Source organism: Scyliorhinus torazame, chromosome 26 (assembly GCF_047496885.1).
Source record: "Scyliorhinus torazame isolate Kashiwa2021f chromosome 26, sScyTor2.1, whole genome shotgun sequence".
Taxonomy (NCBI): Eukaryota; Metazoa; Chordata; class Chondrichthyes; order Carcharhiniformes; family Scyliorhinidae; genus Scyliorhinus; species Scyliorhinus torazame.
This window is the reverse complement of record NC_092732.1, coordinates 18,008,332-18,027,595: the sequence shown is the minus strand read 5'-3', so window position 1 is coordinate 18,027,595 and position 19,264 is coordinate 18,008,332. Positions and strand designations below refer to the sequence as shown.

The 19,264-nt window shown below is 45.5% G+C and overlaps 1 long non-coding RNA gene across 1 annotated transcript in view; it reads right to left on the bottom strand.

The window, feature by feature from the left end:
- Positions 1–12,131: 12,131 nt before the first annotated feature.
- LOC140403059 (uncharacterized) overlaps positions 12,132–19,264 on the bottom strand; it is a 42,150-nt gene continuing 35,017 nt past the window's right edge. The window contains exon 3 of the long non-coding RNA XR_011938233.1: positions 12,132–12,250. This is a non-coding gene — a long non-coding RNA (uncharacterized lncRNA). The remainder of the gene's footprint in view (positions 12,251–19,264) is intronic.

Sequence of the window (19,264 nt, the reverse complement as noted above, 5' to 3'; positions counted from 1 at the left end):
GTTTCAATTATCCCACTGGCATGGTAGCCCAACCGTTCGGTTTCACGGGGGTGTGGGATAGTTTCAAATAAGCGACAGGAAGGTTGAATCCCACCGTCAGCGAACGGAGCCCGGCCGAGAAACAGGCGGCTGGCGGACCAGGGAATCTCACCCGCTGAAAATGGCAGCCATCACCTTTGGAGAGTGTAACTCAGTTAATGTTTCAAATGGAATACATTTGACCTACCCGATTAACATTTTAATGATCCTCCGTGGTAACCCTCATAGATGCTTCCAGACCTTATAGAACAAAGAGCAATACAGCACAGGAACAGGCCCTCTGCCCCTCCAAGCCTGCGCCGACCAATGCGTCTGCTTGAACTAAAACAGGCTGCACTTACATAGTCCGTGCCGTTCCATTACCACCCTATTCATATATGTGTGTAGATGCCCCTTAAATGCCGCAATCGTACCGGTTCCCACCACCTCCCCAGGAAGCGCGTTCCATATATTTACCAGTTTCTGTGCAAAAGCTTTCTTCGCACATCTATTCTAAACTTTTCCCCACCCATGTTAAACCTCTGTCACCTAGTACTTGACTCTCCAACCGAGGAAAGAGCATCTGGCTATCTACTCTGTCCATGTAACTCATAATCGTGTAGTCATAGTCATAATAATAAAATTTACAGTGTTGAAGGAGGCCATTCGCCCATCGAGCCTGCACCGGCCCTTACAAAGAGCACCCTACTCAAGCCCACGTATCTACCCGCTGCCCGTAATCCAGTAACCACAACTTAACCTTTTTGGACACTAAGGGCAATTTAGCTTTGCTAATTCGCCTAACCCGCACATCTTTGGACTATGGGAGGAAACCAGAGCCACCCGGAGGAAACCCACGCAGACACGGGGAGAATGTGTAGACTCCGCACAGACAGTGATCCAAGCCGGAATCGAATCTGGGACCCTGAAGCTGTGCAGCAATTGTGCTAACCACTATGCTGCCCCTAGACCATTATCAGGTCGCCTCTAAACCCCCGTAATTCCAGTGAACATTCGCTTTGCACATTCGCCCCGTGATTGCGTGGGTTTCTCCCCCACAACCCAAAGATGTGCAAGGTAGGTGGATTGAACACGCTAAATTGCCCTTAAATTGGAAAAAAATGAATTGGATGCACTAAATTTATAAAAATAAAAAGTGGTACAATCTCTTCCCTGGCCACTCTCGTGCTTTATACATATGAATGAAAAGCTTTGAAAGTCATCTTCAGCCTACATGCAAGGACTTTTCATGACAACTCCCAAACCTCCTCACTTCCGTACCTTGCTACTTTATTAAAAGTCCTTCTAGACGTTATAAAAAAACATATTTTTCGTTTTCACTTGGTTCACAAACAAACAAAGAACAAAGAAAAGTACAGCACAAGAACAGGCCCTTCGGCCGTCCAAGCCTGCGCCGACCATGCTGTCCGTCTAAACTCAAATCGACTACACTTCCGCGGTCCGTAACCCTCTATTCCTATCCTATTCATGTATTTGTCAAGGTGCCCCTTAAACGCCACTATCGGTCCTGCATCCACCACCGCCTCCGACAGCGAGTTCCAGGCACCCACTACCCACTGTGTTAAAAGTTTACCTCGTGCATCTCCTCTAAACCTTGTCCATCGCAACTTAAACCTATGCCCCCTAGTAATTGACCCTTATACCCTGGGAAAAAGTCTCTGAGAATCCACTCTGCCTATCGCCCTCATAATTTTGTAGACCTGTCAGGTCGCCCCTCAACCTCCTTCATTCCAGTGAGAACGAGCCAACTTTATTCAACCTCTCCTCATACTTAATGCCCTTCATACCAGGCAACATCCTGGTAAATCTCGTTTGCACTCTCTCTAAAGCCTCCACATCCTTCTGGTAGTTTAGCGACCAGAATTGAACTCTATACTCCAAGGGTAGCCTAAACTTCCCATACGTATCCTTCGTTCTCTCAGGAAAGTGACTTTCGTGAATCCAAATCACCTGTCGCTTGACAGACTCCTGCATGTCCTATTTTGATGCAGCCTTCAACAGCCGCACCCAGTTCAATTTTTTTCATTTCCTGTCTAATGTTATAGTAATTTGCCTTTTCCCAGTTTCGCACCTTAACGCAAGGGTTACTCTAATTCCCATCCAAAAGTACCAACAGCCTACGGAATTGTGGTCACTACTCCCAAAATGACCCCGTGCTGAAACCTCAACCAACTATCCAGGCTCATTCACAAGTACCAGGCGCAGTCCCTAGTTGCAGTTTCTACATATTGCATCCTGGATACATCTTACAAACGCTGCCCCCTTCAGGCCCCTAGGACACAGTGGGTCCCAGTCAATATGTGAACAAAGAACATTACAGCACAGGAACAGGCCCTTCGACCCTCCCAGTCAGCGCCGATCCAGATCCTTTATCTAAACCTGTCGCCTAAAAGAACAAAGACAATTAGAGCACAGGAACAGGCCCTGTGGGAAATAAAAATCCCCTATCACAGCAACCCTGTTACTTTTGCACCTATCCACAATCTCTCTCCCTATCTGCTCTATACCTCGCTGGCAGTTGGGGGGGGTAAACACCCACTCATAGTATAAAGATGAGCCAGCTACAGTGCAGACTTTGTTTGCACTGAGTGCTGAATTTGCGTGCATTTGAGTGCTATAGTGAGAGTTTGGTGACTGAGGGATAATAAGGGTTCTTTTTTATCTAAAGGCTAGTCTTCCTTTTATTTAGTTAATTAACTTAAAAGTTGCTGTTTGGCTTGGAAGAAGGTGAATTTTCAATCAGCTTTAAACAAAGGTTCTACTTGTAGCTACTTGCAGCAGGAGCTTGTTAATTAGTTAATTGGATTAGGCCAGTTTTCAAAGGCTAGATTCACAGTAGAAATTAAGCCAGCTACAGTGCAGACTCTGTTTGCACTGAGTGCTGAATTTGAGTGTATTTGAGAGCTATAGTGAGAGTTTGGCGACCGAGGGAGGTAGGTGAGGAAGGAGTAAGGTGCTCCTTTCATTTCATTTCTTACATTTCCTCAAAGAACGCCAAGGGAGCCAGGGGTTTACAGAGAGTGCAGCTGACTGGGAGCAGAGTCGGAGGGCGGAGTTCCAGTTGGTCCACAATGCAGCTCTATTCTGTAAGGTAACACGGGATGAAGGCTATGGCAGTTGCATGCTCCTCCTGTAGGATGTGGCTGGTGAGGAATACCACCGGTCTCCCCGCAGACTATACTTGCGGGAAGTGCACCCAACTCCAGCTCCTCAGCTGTTAGGGAAATGGAGCTGGAGCTGGATGAACTTCCGATCATCCGGGAGGCAGAGGGGGTAATAGACAAAGAGTTACAGGGACGTAATCACACCCAAGATACAGGACAAGCGTAGCTGGGTTGCGGTCAGGGGAAAGAAAACGAACGGGCAGACCTTGCAGAGATCCTTCTCGGCTGTTCCCCTTCAAAACATGTAAAGCATTTTGGATGCTGTTGGGGGTAATGACCTCCCGGGGGAAGGCCGTAGCGGCCAGGTCTCTCGCACCGAGTCTGGCTTTGGGGCTCTGAAGGGAATAGAAAAGCAATAGTGATAGGAGACTCAATGGTTAGGGGAATCGATAGGAGATTCTGTCGTTGCGAGCGAGACTCCCGGAAAGTATGTTGCATCCCGGGTGACAGGTCCAGGGATATCTCGAATCGTCTCTTCAGGATCCTTAAGGGGACGGGTGAGCAGCCAGAATTCGTGGTGCACATCGGTACCAACGACGTAGGTAGGAAAAGAGGTATGGATGTAATAAACGAGTTTGGTGAGTTAGGCTGGGTGTTAAAAGCCAGGACAGACAGAGTTGTCATCTCTGGTTTGTTGCCGGTGCTACGTGATAGCGCGGCGAGAAATAGGGAGAGAGTGCAGTTGAACACGTGGCTACAGGAATGTGTCGGAGCGTACTCTGGGGAAGGTGTGACCTGTACAAGCAGGACGGGTGCCATCCGAGCCAGAGGGGCACCAATATCCAGGGAGGGAGGTTTCATAGTACTCTTCGGGAGGGTTTAAACTAATTTGGCAGGGGAATGGGAACCAGATTTGTAGTCCAGCAACTAAGGTAACCGATGTTCAGGATGTCAAAGCGTGTAGTGAGGAAGGCAACACTGACAAAGGAGAGTACTTGCAGGCACGGAGATGGGTTGAAGTGTGCACATTTCAACGCATGAAGCCTCAGGAATAAGGTGGGTGAACTTCAGGTATGGATCGGTACTTGGGACCTGTAATTGAAACTATGAAAAGGTTTGTAATTTGAAACATGGAAGTCTGGGAATACCCGACTTAAGAAACATGAGAGAAGGATAGGAAAAATCCCATGAAGGGTTAACAGCAGCTGCCAGGAGAGGATTGTAAAATGCAGATAGCATTGGTCAAGCAGGCTTCGCAAACAAAACAAGCAGGTCTTTCAAGTAACAACAGTGAATTTTACTAGACAGCTAAAAGCAATGTTTCGCACATCCTTTTGAAGTTAGATACGCAGATGTAAAAGAATGGACGAGGTTCAGCTGAATTTGGTGACAAATGTTTAAATGTGAGGCAATCTTTTAAACTCACCACCAATTGTACCTTTAGTATAAAGCGAGAAGCAATATTTCACACCTTCATTGAAGTTATGTAAGCAGATGGAAAAGAATGGATGAGGTTCAGTTGAATTAGGTGACAACTCAAGGTGTGATGTTCTGCTGATACCAGGTAAATTAAAGAAAGCTGGAGGCACCATATCTCCAGGAACACACGTTAGATCCAAATCAATGTCAAAATAAAAAACTGGGGAAACAATTTTATAATAATAAAACTATAGAAATGACATGAACCAAAAGTAACATCCCTTAGAAATCAAAGCATTTTTGAACATCACAAAGGATAGAATGTAATCAGATCTATGAGATGAGATCATGCTCGAAACGAATACTTAGTCGTGTTAGAAAAATTCAGATTAAAGGTGCCTTTTGCAATCGAAGTAAAATAAAAGTTACTTTACAATAAAGTCATAAAAACTAAATAACTGTTAGAAAGATACATAAACCCTGAGAAAGTGGACGGCAGACAGAGACGCCGAAAAGGAACAAGAGTCATCTCTCATAGCTCGGTCATGGGACAGGGAGAGAGCAAAGCAGCCGAGCTAAAACAGCTGATACATCGAAGGAAGACTCGAATTTAAAGAGGAGACAGAGACAGCTCAGAGCCCCAGAGCCAGCAGAGCCAGCTCTCATAGCTCGGAACATGGGAAAGATAGAGCATAGCAGCCGAGCACAACATCGAACATAGAACATTACAGCGCAGTACAGGCCCTTCGGCCCTCGATGATCCGCCGACCTGTGAAACCATTCTAAAGCCCATGTACACTATTCCCTTACCGTCCATATGTCTATTCACTGACCATTTGAATGCCCTTAGTGTTGGCGAGTCCACTACTGATGCAGGCAGGGCATTCCATGACCTTTCTACTCTCTGAGTACCTCTGACATCTGTCCTATATATATCTCCCCACAATTAAAAGCTATGTCCCCTCGTGCTAGACATCACCATCCGAGGGTAAAGGCTCTCATTGTCCACCCTATCAAACCCTCTGATCATCTTGTATGCCTCAATTAAGTCACCTCTTCTCTCTAACGAAAACAGCCTCATGTCCCTCAGCCTTCCCTCATAAGATCCTCCTTCCATAACAGGCAACATGTTGGTAAATCTCCTCTGCCCCCTTTCCAATGCTTCCACATCCTTCCTATAATGCAGCGACCAGAATTGCACGCAATACTCCAAATCCGGCCGCTCCAGGGTTTTGTACAGCTGGAACATGACCTCATGGCTCCGAAACTCAATCCCTCTAAGAATAAAAGCTAACACACCGTACACCTTCTTAACCACCCTCTCAACCTGGGTGGCAACTTTCAGGGATCTATGTACATGGATACCGAGATCTCTCTGCTCATCCACACTACCAAGAATCTTACCATTAGCCCAGTACTCTGTCTTCCTGTTATTCCTTCCAAAATGAATCACCTCACACTTTTCTGTATTGAACTCCATTTGCCACCTCTCAGCCCAGCTCTGCAGCTTATCTATCTCCCTCTGTAACTTGTAACATCCTTCCGCACTGTCCACAACTCCACTGACTTTAGTGTCATCGGCAAATTTAGTTACCCATGTTTCTACGCCCTCCTCCAGGTCATTTATAAAAATGACAAACAGCAGTGGCCCCAAAACAGATCCTCGTGGTACACCACGAGTAACTGGACTCCAGGCTGAACATTTACCATCAGCCACCACACTTTGTTTTCTTCCAGCTGGCCAATTTCTGATCCAAACTGCTGAATCACCCTGAATCCCATGCCTCCGTATTTTCTGCAATAACCTACCGTGGGTAATCCTAATCAGACGCTTCACTGAAATCCATATACCATCAACTGCTTTACCCTCATCCACCTACTTCTCAAAGAATTCAATAAGGTTTGTGAGTCGCGACCTACACTTCACACAACCGTGTTGACGACCTCTGATCAAATTATTCCTTTCCAAATGATTCTAGATCCTATCTCTTATAAACCTTTCCAAGACTTTACCCACAAAGTCTTAATGGTTTCTAGAACCGGGGTTGTCTCTACTCTCCTTCTTGAACCTGGACTCAACATTTGCTATCCTCTAGTCTTCTGGCACTATTCCTGGAGGCAAATGTGACTTAAAGATCAAAGCCAAAGGCTCAGCAATCTCCTCCCTAGCTTCCAAGAGAATGCTCGGACAGATCTCATCCGGCCATATTGATAGTTTTCTAATCCTAATTATCGCATTTTCTCTCGCGTTTTGTACTTTTCAACGTGAGGTACAGTTTCAAACGTGGTATCTGCAGTTAGTAAAACAACTTCAAGATTGCTGTGAAAATCCAAATTTGTAAGAATTAGAAATATTTTTCAGCAATCCCTAAAATCCTTGCATCTTTACCCTTGATGGGGTGCAGAAAAGATGCACGAGGGTATTGCCTGGGCAATAAGATATTCGTTCGATACTGGGCCCATAAATGCTCACAACAATCCAAATGGAGTCTGACCAGAGCCTTATACAGCTTCAATACACCCCTGGTCTTGTATTCTAGCCCTCTCGACATCAATACTAACGTGGCATGTCCTTCCTTACTGATAACTGAACGTACATGTTAACCTTAAGAGAATCTTGAAAAAGGACACCCAAGTCCCTTTGTGTTACTCATTTCCTAAGCATTTCCCCATTTAGAAAATAGTCTATGCCTCCAGTCACAGAACATAGAACAGTGCAGCACAGAAAAGGCCCTTCTGCCATCGATGTTGTGCCGAACATTGTCCGAAACCAAGATCAAGCTACCCCACTCCCTGTCATTCTGGTGTGCTCCATGTGCCTATCCAATTATCGCATTGAAAGTTCCTGGAGTGTCCGACTCCACTATCACAGCACGCCGTCCATTCAACACCCTACCACCCTCTGAGTAAAGAACCTACCTCGGACATCCCTCCTGTATCTCGACCCAGAAACGTATAGTTATGCCTCCTTGTAACAGCTTCTTGTTCAAGGAACAGGTACTACGTGTCCTTTATACGTGTGCCCCTGTCAGGCATGGAAGAGATGGTCGAGTGAGGGAACCATGGTTGACATGAGAGGTTGAATGTCTTGTTAACAGGAAGAAGGATACTTATGTAAGGCTGAGGAAACAAAGTTCAGACAGGGCGCTGGAGGGATACAAGATAGCCAGGAGGGAACTGAAGAAAGGGATTAGGAGAGCTAAGAGAGGGCATGACACATCTTTGGCAGGTAGAATCAAGGAAAACCCCAAGGTCTTTTACACATATATGAGAACTATGCGAAGGACTAGAGCGAGGGTAGGTCCGATCAAGGACAGTAGCGGGAGATTGTGTATTGAGTCTGAAGAGATAGGAGAGGTCTTGAACGAGTACTTTCCTTCAGTATTTACAAAGGAGAGGGGCCATATTTATGGAGAGAACAGTGTGAAACAGACTGGTAAGCTCAAGGAAATACTTGTTCGGAAGGAAGATGTGTTGGGCATTATGAAAAACTTGAGGATGGACAAGACCACCGGGCCTGATGGGATATATCCAAGAATTCTATGGAAAGCAAGAGATGAAATTGCAGATCCGTTGGCAATGATCTTTTCGTCCTCACTGTCAACAGGGATGGTACCAGGGGATTGGAGTGTGGCGAATGTCGTGCCCCTATTCAATAAAGGGAAGAGGGATAACCCTGGGAATCACAGGCCAGTTAGTCTTACTTCGGTGGCATGCAAAGTAATGGAAACGGTACTGAACGATAGGATTTCTGAGTATCTGGAAAGACACTGGTTGATTAGGGATAGTCAGCACGGATTTGTGAGGGGTAGGTCTTGCCTTACAAGTCTTATTGAATTCTTTCAGGAGGTGACCAAGCATCTAGATGAAGATAAAGCAGTGGATGTAGTGTACATGGATTTTAGTAAGGCATGTGATAAGTTTTCCCATGGTAGGCCTATGCAGAAAGTAAGGAGGCATGGGATAGTGGAAAATAGGGCCAGTTGGATAACGAACTGGCTAACCGATAGAAGTCAGAGAATGGTGGTGGATGGCAAATATTCAGCCTGGATCGCAGTTACCAGTGGCGTACCGCAGGGATCAGTTCTGGGTCCTCTGCTGTTTGTGATTTTCATTACTGACTTGGATGAGGGAGCTGAAGGATGGGTCAGTAAATTTGCAGACGATACGAAGATTGGTGGAGTTGTGGATAGTGAGGAGGGCTGTTGTTGTCTGCAAAGATACATAGATAGGATGCAGAACTGGGCTGAGAAGTGGCAGATGAAGTTTAACCCTGAAAAGTGTGAGGTCGTCCATTTTGGAAGGACAAATATGAATACGGAATACAGGGTTAACGGTAGGGCTGTTGGCAATGTGGAGGAGCAGAGAGATATTGGGGCCCATGTGCATAGATATTTGAAAGTTGCCTCTCAAGTGGATAGAGCTGTGAAGGCCTATGGTGTGCTAGCGTGCATTAACAGGAGGATTGGATTTAAGAGCCGTGAGGCGATGATGCAGTTGTACAAAACCTTGGTAAGGCCACATTTGGAGTACTGTTGTGTGCAGTTATGGTCGCCTCATTTTAGGAAGGATGTGGAAGCTTTGGAAAAGGTGCAAAGGAGATTTACCAGGATGTTGCCTGGAATGCAGAATAGTTTTTACGAGGAAAAAATGAGGGTGCTAGGCCTTTTCTCATTAGAACTGAGAAGGATGAGGGGCGACTTGATAGAGGTTGATAAAGTGATCAGCGGAATAGATAGAGTAGACAGTCAGAGAAGTTTTTCCCGGGTGAAACAAACCATTACAAGGGGACATAACTTTAAGGTGAATGGTGGAAGATATAGGGGGGATGTCAGTGGTATGTCCTTTACCCAGAAAGTAGTGGGGGCATGGAATGCATTGCCTGCGGAAGTAGTTGAGTCGGAAACATTAGGGACCTTCACGCGGCTGTTGGATAGGTACATGGATTACGGTAGAATGGTATCGTGTAGATTAATTTGTTCTTAAGGGCAGCACGGTAGCATTGTGGATAGCACAATTGCTTCACAGCTCCAGGGTCCCAGGTTCGATTCCGGCTTGGTTGACTGTTCGGTGTCTGCACATCCTCCCTGTGTGTGCTTGGGTTTCCTCAGGGTGCTCCGGTTTCCTCCCACAGTCCAAATATGTGCAGGTAAGGTGGATTGGCCATGATAAATTGCCCTTAGTGTCCAAAATTGCCCTTAGTGTTGTGGGGATAGGGTGGAGGTGTTGACCTTGGGTAGAGTTCTCTTTCCAACAGCCGATGCAGACTCGATGGGCCGAATGGCCTCCTTCTGCACTGTAAATGCTATGGTCTATGAACATCAAAACCCCACGGCGCTAATAGGGTGCACGCAGGCATCCTTTGACAAAAACAGTTCGAGTCAAACTGATAATTTCCTCCACAATTCACAAAAATAATGTGTGGAGACAGATGTGGACAGCACGATTAAAATGGGTTACAATCCAAAGGTAAAATAAAATATATCGGACTGGTGGGGAGTGTAAGAACAATAAACACAGATATCCATTGAATTCACATAATTACTACAGTGAAGAAAGAGTCCATTCTCCACATCAGGTCTGCATTGACCCTCTGAAATAACACCATTCTCCGGCCTAATCCCCCGCCTTGTCCCCTCAACCCCAAACTCCCACCGAATTAAAAAGTTCCAGAGAGAGATTATTCCACACTTTGAGCATCATAATAAATTGTTAACATAGCAATTATATGTTTCATGTGTTCTATACTTTTATTGCAATGGCCAGGGATAGGTTACCCACGCAGCCTGAAATAAACACTCAATCATTTATGTTACGGATTAAATGTTGCTTGCACAACATGTTCCCAGGAGCAGCCCTGCAGAAGTAATTTGGGAACGTTTATTCAGCGATCGTGTGTGATTGCTCAGGAGATCAAATGCCTGATGATTCACATTCTGTTCGAGTAGAGCAATTTTGCGTGAGAGGGGGAGGTGAGAATGAGGAACAGATTGCGTATGGTTGTTAACGTCAGAACCTTCCAAGGAAATAAGACGGGTTTTTTTTCCATTGCACTGTTTAATCCCACTCGACCTTTCTTCATAGCTACTAGGATGTTGCCAGATATGGAGGGTGCTAGCTATGAAGAAAGGTTGAGTAGATTAGGAGGTTGAGGTTGAGGGTGGACCTGATTGAGGTCTACAAAATTATGAGAGGTATGGACAGGGTGGATAGCAACTAGCTTTTTCCAAGAGTGAGGGTGTCAATTACAAGGGGTCACGATTTCAAGGTGAGAGGGGGGCAAGTTTAAGGGAGATGTGCGCGTAAAGATTTTTTACGCAGAAGGTGGTGGGTACCTGGAACGCTTTGCCAGCGGAGGTGGTAGAGGCGGGCACAATAGCATCATTTAAGATGCATCTAGACAGATATGTGAACGGGCGGGGAACAGAGGGAAGTAGATCCTTGGAAAATAAGTGACAGGTTTAGATAAAGGATCTGGGTCGGCGCAGGCTGGGTGGGCCGAAGGGCCTGTTCCTGTGCTGTAATTGTCTTTGTTCTTTGTTCTTTGTCCTTTACATTCCTCGGAATAATGGGCTATTGCAGGCAATGGATACCAGACTATAGAGAGATGGACGCAGCACTGTGCAAGGCTAGCCTACAGGACGTCCCTTCAGTTGTTGCCTGGATCCCAGAGAGGGAGCAAGCATTTCGTAATTTCAAAGAACCCATGACTAAATCGAACCTCGAAGAATTTGTCTTTATTATGATTTCCACGGCACTGAGAAGTCGAAATATGTCCAAATTACCATGTCAAATATCAGGATATATATGAGGTGGAATAAATGCGTACTTTCTGGAACTGTCAAAGCGATCATTCAATCATGGTGAATTTGCCTACAACCTGCTTTCAGCATTTTGCTGAGAACTTAACTTCATAAAGCTATCCTCGGCTTTCTAAGTCCATGGCACAGACGTGCAAACTGCAATCATAAGGCAGCAGACATATGGGAACACCATCACCTGTAAGGTCCCCTCCAAGCCCCGCAGCACCCAAATTGGAAATGTGTCACCGTGCCTTCGCTGCAGCTGGGTCAAAGTACTGGAAATTCGTCCCTACGAGCACATTGAGCTCATTTATGCCTCAGGAACATCGATCCAATGGATAAAAACTACGCCGCCCCTCCCCTCTACATGCTCCTCCATTAATATAGTTCTTTGTTTCCTTTCAAATTGAGAGTACCCAATTCATTGTTTTCCAATTAAGGGGCCAATCCACCTAACCTGCACATTTTTGTATTGTGTGGGTGGAATCCGCGCAGAAACTGGGATAATGTGCAAACTCCACACGGACATTGACACAGGGCCGGGATCTAACCTGGTTGCTCAGCTGACCACTGGGCCACTGTGATGCCCTTTCCATTAAAATAGTTGCCCACACACACTTAGAGAAACATTGTGACACAGATTGGAGATAGCATGGAGCAAAATATATGTTTTCTCTGTACAGTGTGACAACGGACATAAATGAAATTTGCCTACCTGTGTTACCACTGTAAAAATGCAACGTTCCCGTCTCATAAGGGACCGAATTTTGAAGCACCATTGCAGACTTCGACCTGACACAGCAGCAGCCATTCTTCTCTGCTGTCCGACTAATGCTCTAGGGCGAACAATCCTGTGATTTGTTTGATGGAGTGGAAGCTTGTCATCTACAATTAATCGTATGGCAAGATCTGCGCTTAATAATGATGTGTCCATCTTTCGTTAAACAGACAAAATATTGCAATGTAAATTGACAATTGTGAAAGATGTGTGATGCCAGGAGCACTGTGCTGATAGAATATGGATACATCTTGCGATCGATGGCACTATGGCAAACTTGGAAGATGTCTACTTTTCCACACTCACAAATAACTATTCCTTTGATCGTCCACCTTCATCCTCTGCTTCCTTGACAAGTTTAAACACTTTCCATCTCAGACATCTGAATTTGCTCGCAAATTATTGTTGATCCGGCAGTGAAATTTTGATTCTTTCTACAGATGCTGCCAGGTCTGACGAGCATTTCACGAAATGTCCGATTGATACCAACAGGACTGCAGTCGTTCAGGAAGGCTACACAGCCACAACTTCTCAAGCGAAGTTAGGGCTGGGCAGAAAATACCACGTAAGTCCATATCTTTCGAAAGTAGCAATGAAAAAGTCCAAAGGCATACAACGGATCATTGCAAACCTAAGTTGTCTCTGAACCACAATGCGATACAAGAACAAGGAACAATACTGCACAGAAACAGGCCCTTCGGCCTTCCAAGCTTGTACCGGTCATGATACCACCTTTGGCCAAAACCCTGAACGATTCCTACTGCCGTATCAGGTAGTATTGAAGAGGCATGGGCTGCAGAAGCACTTGGACAAGCTAGGAGAGTGGGAACTGAAGTGGCAAATGAAATACAATGTGGAAAAGTGTGAGATTGAAGGAGGAATTTAGGCAAGACTATTTTCTAAATGGGGAAATGCTTCGGAAAGCAGAAGCACAAAGGGACTTGGGAGTCCCTGTTCATGATTCTTAATGTGCAGTTTAGGTCGGCAGTTAAGAACAAACAAAAACGAACAAAGAAATGTACATCATAGGAACAGGCCCTTCGGCCCTCCAAGTCTGTGCCGACCATGCTGCCCATCGAAACTAAAATATTCTGCACTTCCGGGGTCCGGATCCCTCTATTCCCATCCTATCCATGTATTTGTCAAGATGCCACTTAAACGTTACTATCGTCCCTGCTTCCACCACCTCCTCCGGCAGCGCGTTCCAGGCACCCATTACCCTCTGTGTAAAAGAATTGCCTGGTACATCTACTCTAAACCTTGCACCTTGCATCCTAAACCTATGCCCCTTAGCAATTGACCCCTCTACCCTGGGACAATCCACATTGTCTATGCCCCTCATAATTTTGTGGACCTCTATCAGGTCACCCATGAACTGCGTCATTCCAGTGAGAACAAACCAAGTTTATTCAACCTCTCCTCATAGTTAATGCCCTCCATACCCGGCAACATCCTGGTAAATCTCTTTTGCACCCTTTCTAAAGCCTCCACATCTTTCTGGTGGTGGAGCAACCAGAATTGAACATTATACTGGAAGTGTGGCCTAACTAAGGTTCTATGCATTAAAAAGGCAAATGCAATTTTAACACTCATGTCAAGGCGGCTAGAATGCAAAGCCAGGATGCACTTCTCAGACCCCATTTTGATTATTGTGAGAATTTCTGGGCCCCGTAATTAAGGAAGGATGTGTTGGACTTGGAAAGGGTCCCGAGGAGGTTCACAAGAATGATCCCTTAAATGAAGAACTTGTCGTATGAGGAACGTTTGAGGACTCAGGGCCTGTACTCATTAGAGTTTAGAAGGATGAATGGGAATCTTATTGAAACTTACAAGATACTACGAGGCCTGGATATAGTGAACGTGTTTCGGTTTGTAGGAAAAACTAGAACCAGAGGACACTATCTCAGGCTAAAGTGACGATCTTTTCAGACAGAGATGAGGAGGAATTTCTTCAGCCAGAGGGTGGTGAATCTATGGAACTCATTGCCGTAGAAATCTGTGTGGGCCAATTCACTGAGTATCTTTAAGACAGAGACAGATAGGTTCTTGATTAAAAAGGGGATCAGGGGTTATGGGTAGAAGGCAGGAGATGGGGATGAGAACATATCAGCCATGATTGAATGGCGGAGCAGACTCGATGGGCCATGTGGCCTAATTCTGCTCCTATGTCTTGTGTCCTGGTGGTCTTATGGTATCCCTCTATGCCCATCCTATCAATGTATTTGTCAAGATGTCTTTTGAACCCCTGGCAGCGTGTTCCAGGCACTCACCACCCTTTGCGTAAAACACCTGCCTCGTAAATCTCCTCTAAACTTTGCCCCATAGCAGGGGGGCACAGTGGTTAGCACTGTTTCTTCAAAGCTCCAGGATCCCAAGTTCGATTCCCGGCTTGGGCCACTGTCTCTGCGGAGTCTGCACGTACTCCCCGTGTCTGCATGGGTTTCGTCTCGATGCTCTGGGTTCCTCCCAGAGTCTAAATATATGGAGGTTAGGCATTCTGGCCATGCTAAATTGCCATTGCGGAGCAAAACGTTTGGATGGTGTTGCGAGGTTACGGGGATAGGGTGGCGGTGTCGACGTGAGTGGGGTGCTCTTCCCAGTGGTATGTGCAGACTAAATGGCCCGATTCTGTACTGTAAATTATATGACCTACCATCTGTGACCTTAAACCCCCTGGGGACTGATGCCTTCAGCCTGGAAAGACTGCCTGCCCATCCACTCTATCCATGCCCCCTCAACCCTATCGGGCTAATGAAAAACGTCCTAATCTATTGAGCCTCTTCGCATAGCTAACACCCTCCAGGCAAGGCAATATCTTGGACAACCTCGTCTGCACCCTCTCCAAAGCCTCCACTTTCTTCTGGTAGTATGGTGACCAGAATTGTGCGAAATATGTCAAATGCGGACTTACCAAATTTGTGTACAACTGCTGCATGGCTTGCCAGTTATTATACTCGATGCCCGGTCTAAGTATGGAAATCTTTCCGTATGCTTTCTTGACTATATTGTCCACTTGTGTAGCCACTTTCAAAAGTCTGTGGACCTGCACGCCCAGACCTCGCTGACTTTCAATAGTTCAAAGCATTTTGTCATTTACGGTATATTTCGCCTCTATGTTAGATCTACCAAAATGCAGCACCTCACATTTGTCCAGATTAAACTCCATTTGCCATTTCTTTGCCCAAGCCCCCAACCTATCCATGTCCTGCTGTGTCCTCAGACAATACTCAACACTACCTGCCACTTTACCAACATTGGTGGCATCCGCGGACTTACTGATCAGACCAGCTACATTGTCCTCCAAATCGTTTATGTATACCAAAAACAACAAATGTCCCTGCAAATATCCATGTGGAACACTACTGGTCACAAGCTTCAATTCAGAAAAACACCCTTCTGCTGCTACCCTTTGTCTTCTGTGACGGAGCCAGTTCTGTATCCATCTTACCACCTCACTCTGATGCCGTGTGACTTCACCTTTTCTACCAGCCTGCCATGAGGCATTTGTCAAATGCTTCACTGAAGTCCACGTAAACAACATCCACCGCCCTCCACACATCAATCATTTTGTCACCTGGTCAAAAAACTCGAGAGGTAGGACATCCCCGTCACAAAACCATGCTGTCTATCGCGAATGAGACCATTTGTTTCCAAATGCTAATAAACCCTGTCCCTGAGAATTCTCTCCGATAATTTACCTACTACCAATTCCAGAATTATCCCTGCCACCTTTCTTAAACAGCGGTACTATATTAGTTATTCTCCAGTTCTCTGCGATCTCACCTTCAGCCACTGAGGATACAAAAATATCAGTCAATGCCCCAGCAATTTCTGCCCTTGCTTCCCTCAGTAGTCTTGAAAAAATCCCATACCAAATAGGAGACCTATCTACTTAATAATTTTTTTAAAGACCCAATACCTCCTCCTTTTCGGCGCCATCATGACGAGACTGTCCACACGCCCTACCTCTTCCACAATGTCCTTTTCTTTGGTGAACACTGATGACAAGTACTCATTTAGTGCCTTGCCCATTTGCTCTGTCTCCACATATAGATTCCCCAGTGCCCTTAAGTGGTCCAATCCTTTCCCTGGCCACGCTCTTGCTTTTAACATATGAATTAAACGCCTGGGGATTCACGTTAACCCTACTTGCCAAAGACTTTTCATGATCCCTCCTGGACCTCCTAATTTCCCGCTTCCGTGCCTTGCTACTTTATCAATACTCCTCAACTCCCCTCACCCTTCTAAACTGTATAAAACTCCTTTTTCTCTTCTGCAATGTGAAATGAAATGAAAATAGCTTATTGTCACACGTAGGCGTCAAATGAAGTTACTGTGAAAAGCCCCTAGTCGCCACATTCCGGCGCCTGTTCAGGGAGGCTGGTACGAGAATTGAACCGTGCTGCTGGCCTGTTTTGGACTGCTTTAAAAGCCAGATATTTAGCCCAGTGTGCTAAACCAGCCCCTAGCAATGTTAGCAATAGCGCTCGTTATACAAGGCTTACTAAACTTTCCATACGTATCCTTTGTTCACTCAGGAACATTAATTTTCTTAATCCTAATCAACTGTCACTTGACAGACTCACATATGTCCGATTTTGATTTACCAACCAACAGCCGCACCCACTCAAAATTTTCATTTCGTGTCTCATAGAACATACAGTGCAGAAGGAGGCCATTCGAGTCTGCACCGACCCACTTAAGCCCTCACTTCCACCCTATCCCCGTAACCCAATAAGCCCTCTTAACCTTTTTTGGTCACTAAGGGCAATTATCATGGCTAATCCATGATTACGTCTTTGGACTGTAGGAGGAAACCAGAGCACCCGGAAGAAACCCACGCAGACACGGGGCGAACGTGCAGACTCCGCACAGACAGTGACCCAGCACGGAATCGAAACTGGGACCCTGGCGCAGTGCAGCCACAGTGCTAACCACTTGTGCTACCGTGCTGCCCATAATGTTAATGTTATCGTATAATGTTATAGTCATCTGCGTTTCCTCAGATTAGCACTTTAACGTGAGGGTTACCCTCATCCATATCCAAAAGTACCCTAAAACTTGGGGAATTGTGGTCATTGCACAGAATTTCAGATTGAGAAACATTTATGCAGTTTAAAATATCAAAGCGTGAACACACTCACAGGACCTCCAGAGCCGCCTGCTGACAACAACTCTAGTCAAATAGTTTAAATATATATATATATATATATATGTATATATAAACAGTGCATTCCAGTGAGTCGTTTTATTTAGTCACGAAAGCAAGATATATGTTTTTGTTCTAAATTTAGAGTATCCAATTCATTTTTTCCAATTCAGGGACAATTGAGCGTGGTCAATCCACCTAACCTGCACATCTTTGGTTTGTGGGGGAGAAACCCACGCCAGCAAGGGGAGAATGTGCAAACTCCATACGGACAGTGACCCAGAACTGCGATAGAACCTGGGACCTCAGAGCCGTGAGGCCGCAGTGCTAACCCACTGCGCCACTGTGCTGCCCGGTGAGCACCGTATTTTGACGCCACTTTTAGTTAGAGACCAATATGGAGGTAGAGAGTGCGGAGAGGGAGATGCAGTGGCATAAATCTGGAGCAAAACATAGACCTTTAGAGATATCCTCCCAGGACTCTTAGTAAAATGAATGTCTGCCCAACTACAAAGAACAAAGAACAAAGAAATATACAGCACAGGAACAGGCCCTTCGGCCCTCCAAGCCCGTGCCGATCATGCTGCCCGAACAAACTACAATCTTCTACACTTCCTGGGTCCGTATCCCTCTATTCCCATCGTATTCATGTATTTGTCAAGATGCCCCTTAAATGTCACTATCGTCCCTGCTTCAACCACCTCCTCCGGCAGCGAGTTCCAGGCACCCACTACCCTCTGTGTAAAAAACTTGTCTCGTACATCTACTCTAAATCTTGCCCCTCTCGCCTTAAGCGTATGCCCCCTAGTGATTGACCCCTCTACCCCGGGGTAAAGCCTCTGGCCATCCACTCTGTCTATGCCCCTCATAATTTTGTAGACCTCTATCAGGTCGCCCCTCAATCTCCTTCGTTCCAGTGAGAACAAACCGAGTTTATTCAACCGCTCCTCATAGCTAATGCCCTCCATAATCAGGCAACATTCTGGTAAAACTCTTCTGCACCCTCTCTAAAGCCTCCACATCCTTCTGGTAGTGTGGCGACCAGAATTTAACACTATACTCCAAGTGTGGCCTAACGAAGGTTCTATATAGCTGCGACATGACTTGCCAATTATTATACTCAATGCCCCGGCCAATGAAGGCAAGCATGCCGTATGCCTTCTTGACTATCTTCTCCACCTGTGTTGCCCCTTTCAGTGACCTGTGGACCTGTAAGCCTAGAGCTCTCTGACTTTCAATACCCTTGAGGGTTCTACCATTCACTGTACATTCCCTACCTACACCTATTTCCCAATTATTTAGCGTGCTGGAAACACAGTTCTTAATCGGTAGTCAGACACATATTCTTTCGAAGCTGAACACTTCGTTTGATGTCCTGTCGAGTACTTTACATTCCATTAATCTTTCCAATATGATAAAAGCTGCATTGTCGGGTTCACTGTGGATAATTTGCATATTGAAAGATCCTAGTAACGACTTTGATCAGGTCATTATGGGACATGCGACTGTTTGATCCCTCATGTACAATCACATTGCTCTAATATCGCTCTCATGTGAACTCCGAGACAGGTATTCTCCCTTCAATTCTAAATTGGAAGTAAATTTGCTTGTTAAACAGGGAACAATTTGTTACTTCCTTTTTGAATTTAATAATGAATACCGTTCCTGAAATTAATTCCGCCTTTTGCAAAGTTCTAACTGACATGTTACTTCCTGCACGAGCCCCACGCCTCCCACAGCACGCCCCATAAATGTTCTGTTCACATATCAGAAAGGTGCTATTTTGAAACAGGGAGATGAAGTGCTCATTTGAGGCATTTAAATGTATGTAATCCTCTGCCTGATTGGGCAGAGATGGAAGATGTCCTCTTGTTTCGAAGTGTCTAACCATATGACGTCAACGTTAAATAGGCAAAATGAATATAGTAGGTAATTCAGTAAAATAAATTGTTATCCGCCCAGGAGAGCTAAT